The sequence below is a fragment of the Anguilla anguilla genome, chromosome 4, assembly GCF_013347855.1.
Source record: "Anguilla anguilla isolate fAngAng1 chromosome 4, fAngAng1.pri, whole genome shotgun sequence".
Classification (NCBI taxonomy): domain Eukaryota; kingdom Metazoa; phylum Chordata; class Actinopteri; order Anguilliformes; family Anguillidae; genus Anguilla; species Anguilla anguilla.
This window is the reverse complement of record NC_049204.1, coordinates 28,267,631-28,273,713: the sequence shown is the minus strand read 5'-3', so window position 1 is coordinate 28,273,713 and position 6,083 is coordinate 28,267,631.

The window sequence follows — 6,083 nt, the reverse complement described above, 5'->3', positions numbered from 1 at the left end:
AACATCCAGTTTAGTTCACACAGTAAGCATAGGCAAAGTCAGAAAAGTTATGGCAAGTCAAACTTGAAGTGAGGCATGATTACAAGAATTATGATAGAGCTACAACATCAAGATGTAGTAAGTGCAACACAAAAGTGCTATATGAAGAGACAAGTATCAAAACACTTATGCTTGTAGGGTTAAAAATTAAGGTGTGTAGTTAGACAAGGTCTTCCCTCTTCATCCATAGTTCCACAGATGACAAATAGAACTGTGCCTGGTCCCATTCATTCAATTACAGCTGGCATTGCGGCACAGTTACCACACCCTCAGGGGTCGTCTGAATGTGCAGTTCCTGTAGCAGCACGAGAAGCTGCCACTTTATGCCTTTGTCTTATCTTATTGGCCATGTATTTGGGCTAAAAACGGTAGTCTTCAATCTCCAATTCCAGCATAATTCTTTGAAAGGTGTGATCATTCTGTGAACATTCTATCATCTGCAAAATCGCTGGAAGCAATCCTTGGGTAGCAAGAACTCTTTGAGCCAAGTCCACTATACTAACTAGCACTAAAATATCCCCTTCCCCTTTGCCTAGTATGGGAGGTTGGGTAGTATGCCTAGTATGGGACTATGGGAATTTCAGTCATCTCTAAATTGAAATTATCCACCCACCCACTATATTTTCAAAAATGAGCAAGGGCAGAGGAGAATATCATTATGATGAAAAACTACCAAGTTTGCTCCGGTGTATCAGTATAAGTCGACCAAATTTGCTCTGGCCACTGCCATTTCGGTGCAGGAATTGGTTTTACAAGCCACTAAGAGACACTAAATTAGTTATGCCTTTACCTGTTAAATGAGGCTAATGCTGTTTTGCAGTGGAATTTCCCTTTAACAGTAGTATAAGTCTGAAAATGTTTCAGGTTGTTTTTTAAACAATTGCCTCTCACAGAGTATTAAATGTTTGTCAACTGCATCTGTTAATAGCAAAATAAAACTCATTTCTTAGTACAATGTTTCCTAGTTTAGACATTTTCAGTATTTAAAACCTTTTAATTTTTGGGTTCATAGCTATTGTAATAAATGTTAACTGCTTTCCAGCAGGCAGTGATTATTGTACACAGTTGTGGGCAGGCAGTTGATGTGGTATTGCATTTCCTAACTCCAAATGTTATGCACCAACAGGGCATGTGATTCCAGATCAAGCTCCTGTAAATACTATTGCACATACTCATACACCTGGTGTTTTCTGATCACATACTTCTGTACATGATTTTCTCTGAATTTAATCACTTCCAACAACAATATCTAATCCAAAAAGGAAAACAAAAACAAGCCACAGGTGGACAATGAAAAAAAAAAATTCAGTATTTATGGATACTCTGAAACAACATGAAAATAAGTAATATACTAATGAAGTAATACACTGCTTTCAAATCTGTTCACTGAACGAAAAACAATTTTAAAACCAAACTGCTTTAGTACCTATGTCGTGTGCTCCCCAGCTTGTTGGTCTGGCTTCCTGGTGATTGCTGTTTGAGGACAATTTAAAAATATTATAATTGCACAATACTAAAGCCTGCTGTTGGTGAGGTTTTGCAAGAGGCTGTGCTGCTTATACAGAAAGAAAACTGATGTTCACTACTCCTACTTTTTCAGTGTCATTCCCCGCAAATGTAAAAACTGTCATTTATTCCTGAAAAAATCACATGAATATGAATTTTGATGCATTTAAAATGAGAATAATGATTTCCAAAATTATCTCCAAAATTGTTCTCATAGCTTAGACTTGTATTTCTGAAGTCATATACCATTTGATGCCAAAACAGAAAACCTTTTTACATGATATACATTTTGTATATGTTCATAATTGATATTTTTTATTATTGATTGTTAATCCACAGTTAGCTGTGATACTCGACATTTACTTACATATACATTTATTTCAATACTTTCAGTTTAGAAAGCATTCAAACATCATTCAAGAGATTGAAACAGTAGGTTACCAATTAGTGAAATTACCACAGCTCAGCAGTGGCAGTCATTATTAATTCCATTGACTGACAAACATGTTACTCTGGAGAAGCAAACCAATAAGCAATACTGCTGTGGTCTATAAAACTTTATAGATACAGTAAGTGTGTGTGACAGAATTTGTCACAGTGTACAAGTGCGTTATATAGACCACACATAGGGTCCAAGCAGTGAAAATGGTTGATAAAAGCACTTTTTTCTGTTTGTTGTGAGGGTCTAGGTGAGGCAGTACCATAAATTATGTTTGACAGATGTGGGGGCTATCCATTGTCCAGTAAAACAATGTCCATTTAAATAGTTAAAAATAGTTCCAAAATTATCTGTAGTTTGTAATTAATTTGCATTTCAGTGACTTCCTGATCAAACAATGGTTTCAAGGGGGGTTTCCCCCACTCGAGGGGAACCGCTGTATTGTCGGTTCAGAGAGAGACCCTCAGTCCAACAGCTCTATTGTTTGCCAGCTAGGTAGTTTACCTCAAAGTTACAGGTGAGGCAAGTGGAACCTAGAAGCTAGCAGCTAGCTGGTGTACTGTAGTTAACTTTTATTTGTAGTTAATGTAATTTCTAGCTAGCTATTGTTCAGTATTTGTAGTTTTAATTCAAAGTTAACAGCACAGAAGGCTGCTAACTAGTGTACTGTTTTATTGCACTAGTGCATATTTCCTTGTTAAATGACCTGTTAAAGTGAGTCAAGATGCCAATTCTGTTTTTATGTTTGTGTGTGTGCACGTTGTGATTTCATCAACCTCTCTAGCTATGTAACGGGGTTCACTGTGTTTTGCTTAACAGTAGCCGAATGGTTTACAAATTCAGTTTGAGGTTTCATCGCCTACCTTGTAATGTTCATGCAGCTATCTGTAAAATTACAGAGAATTGAAATACAAATGATTTTCCCACAAAGATTATACAGCTGTAAAAGCAACATTTTCTTTTAAATTTTTGCCTATTACCATTTGTTAGCATGCAAGGTAGCTTTCATTCCACACAGAACCAAGATGGAGACCATCCTTCTGTCTGTGCATTAGTGTTATGCAATTGGCTACTTTGATCAGATTTTTTTATTGGCAGATGCAACTAAATGTCCAATGGGGACTTGGAGACATTTGTGATTGTGTAATCGGTAGGAAAAAGAAGAAGGATGAAAAAATCCATTGATGTCAGAAGGTACAGAAGTTAATGTCCTTAAGGGCTTGAGAGTTTGTGATCACTGGTTATTTCTGTAGGAAAACTTGAAAAGTGCCAAACTTTCTGTGCCATGTAGGCATGGGGCCTGCCACCCCACCAGGCCCTAACTTTGCATACCTGCCATCTCAGTCACACCATAAAATTGCCATCTTTATTATCTGAAATTATTTTTCTCATCATCATGCCTTATTATTGGGAGGGGGGGTTATTTGGCCTGTTTTGTAGCTCCCCTATTCCCCCGTAAGTTATGCTCTTGGTTTCAAAACACATCCTTCCTTTAAAAAAGATAGTCAGAAAGAATGAACAGGTACTGTACCACTGCATTCATTTAATGTAACCCCACTCCTTCACAGACTCAAAAATGGGATGATTTTAGGTGGACCCTGACACATAGATCTAGTGGGAGGCATGTATTTCCAGGTTTTTTAAATAAATGAAAATTGTGCAATGTTTCTATTTAAAGTTAATGTTTTTTTATTAATGATCATTGCAAAGAAATTCTAGAAGAAAGGGATTTAAAAAAGACATAATTGTGCACACTACTTCTGTATTCATACCTTCTTTGGTTGACAGGTTAGCCCATAATTCAGAGTTTCTTTACTCTGAAAACTGGGGTGGACCTTCAGAATAAAAAATGAAATTAACCATACTTGAAGTGAATCGGCATCAACCTTTCGGTGACACAAATGAAATGTCCCCAGCTATAGCTATCTGTAATTTTTAATGTGTAAGAATAGTAATGTCATTTTGCAATTACAGGCACACTTCTAAAAATTGTCTTGCACAGATAGCTTGGAATAATTCATTATTTCATTCCTGTAAATAGCTCACGATCATGTAGCAACCATTACATTTTCAACACTATCCGCAGGGGAGGTGATTCATTCTCATAATGATTTCCCATAATGATGGGTGTTCTGACCTTTCCAGTATTGTCAATCAAAGATGAAAAGTTTTAGCTATAGAAACATGGTTCCTATAAATGTCATCTTTAATAATGATAGATAGAAATTCTGTAAAAAATGAAGATGAACAATATCAACTATTTGGACTTGATAGAGAGTCCTTTGTTCATTGGTGAAGAGCCCTAACCCTAACCCTAGCTGTAACCCTAACCCTAACCCTAACCCTAACCGTAGAATTAACCGTAACACAAACCCTAACCCTAGCTGTAACCCTAACCCTAACCCTAACCTAACTGTAACCCTAACCCTAACTCTAGCTGTATCACGAACCCTAGATGTAACCCTAACCCTAACTCTAGCTGTATTCCTAACCCTAGCTGTCAACCTAATTCTAACTCTAGATGTATCCCTAACCCTAGCTGTAACCCTAACACTAGCTGTAACCCTAACACTAGCGGTAACCCTAACCCTAGATGTAACCCAAACCCTAACCCTAGCTGTAACCCTAACCATAACCCTAACTGTAACCCTAACACAAGCTGTAAGCCAAACCCTAACCCTAGCTTTAAACTTAACCTTAACCATAGCGGTAACCCTAACCCTAACGCCAACTGTAATCCTAACGCAATCCCTAACCCTTGCTCTAACCCTAGTGGTAACACTATCCCTAACCCTACGGGTAACCCTAGCCGTAACCCTAACCCTAGCTGTAATCCTAACCCTTACCAAAGCTGTAACCTTAACCCCAACCCTAACCCAAACCCTAGCTGTATCCCTAACCCTAGCTGTAATCCTAATCCTAATTCCAACTGTAACCCTAACCCTAGCAGTAATCCTAACCCTAAACCAAACTGTAACACTAACACTAGCTGTAACCCTATCCCTAACACTAGCTGTAACCCTAACTCTAACCCTAGCTGTAAACCTAATCTTAACCTTTGCTTTAAACATAACCCTAACCCTAACTCTAACCCTAGCTGTAACCCTAACCCTAACCCTAACCCTTGCTGTAATCCTAACCCTAGTTGTAACCCTATCCCTAACCCAAACCCTAGCTGAAACCCTAACTCTAAGCCTAACTGTATCCCTAACCCTAGCTGTAACTATAAATCTAACCCTAGCAGTAAACCTAACCCTAACCCTAGCTGTAATGCTGACCCTAACCCTAGCGATAACCCTAATCCTAACCCTTACCCCAACCCTAACCCTAACCCTAGATGTAACCCGACCACTAACCCTTGCTGTAACCCTAACCCAAACCTTACCTGTAACCCGAACCCTAACCCTAACGGTCTTTACACACTAGACGCATTTTTTTGTGCGACTAATTCGCACGTTAATAATATTTTTCGAACCTGTATCCAGTCAATGCAAGCTTTCACGTCAGTGACGGAATTTCGCTGAGCGATATTGCGGCTTTTATTTTTTCGGACCAAGGTCGAATTTTCCGAGGTTTCGCTTCCGACATGTACAGACATTATTTTCCAATAACTGGACAGCCCGGAGGAGTTTATTCCACTTATACAACGGGTTACCAACAATGACTAGGCTATATATGGTTACTTTAATATTTATTGATTTTTATCGACTAAATCAGCTGAAAGTGAAATATTTTTTCTTTATTTTTAATTTTTATTTTTTTACTTTAATGTTGTCAAGCAAAACTCTGGCTGGTAGTTCTATTTGGACCGTTGTTATACAAAAACTATGGTTGGTAGCCTAGTTCTATTTGCACCGTTGTTAAGCAAAAACCTCTGGTCATTAATTCTTTGATAACAACGATTCCATCAAGAAAAAAATGTTCCTTTTCATTTTATACCATACAATCAGTACCAATTTTGGTCGTTTTTGTCATTCCATTATTTAGGAAAACTTCATGAAATCATAAGTCAATAAAATTAATCTCCCTAGCTCTGTCTTGCTTTTTAAAATAGTTCGGTCGCCGTCACGCAGTGACATTGACTCAATTTTTTTCATTG